Source organism: Aplysia californica, unplaced genomic scaffold (assembly GCF_000002075.1).
Source record: "Aplysia californica isolate F4 #8 unplaced genomic scaffold, AplCal3.0 scaffold00041, whole genome shotgun sequence".
NCBI classification, from domain to species: Eukaryota; Metazoa; Mollusca; class Gastropoda; order Aplysiida; family Aplysiidae; genus Aplysia; species Aplysia californica.
The window spans coordinates 247,296-247,900 of NW_004797311.1; positions in this window are offsets into that span (position 1 = coordinate 247,296).

Here is a 605-nt window from a genome sequence, read left to right on the forward strand (position 1 = left end):
TCCCTCTCCCCCTCTCTCTCTCTCTCTCACTTGTTCTCTCTCTCGATTGCTGTCTTTCTTTCTTTCTTTTTTTCTTTCTTTCTTTCTTTATCTACCCACCCTCTCTCTACCCCCCTCTCTCTCTCTTTCTCTCTCTCTCACTCTGTCTCTGTGTCTCCCCTCCTCTCTCCCTCTCCACTTTCTGTCTTTTGCATCCCTCTTTCTTTCTTCTCTCTTGGTCCTCCTCTTTACCCGTTTCAATCGATTTCCCGTTTCTCTGTCTGTCAGTCTGTCTGCGCGCACACAAACACACACAAACACAAACACACATACACACACATATACACAGGGGGCCCTCGTGGCCTAGAGGTTAAGATGTTCGCCTCTCATTCAAAGGTCCCGGGTTCCAATTCTGGTAGCGACCGAAAACATTTTCCTCTTTAAAATTGTATCTTTTCACCTCCTTTCCTGCTCTCTGGTAATGTTCTGTCGTCTGCTTTCGCCTCCACTTTCTGTCCCCACCCCCTCACCTCCTTCGCCCCCTCCTCTGAGCTCCTGGCTCTTTCTGAAGTCTTTCTACTGCTACCCCTTGGCTCCTTCTTACTGCTGTCTTTCAGCCACGCCCC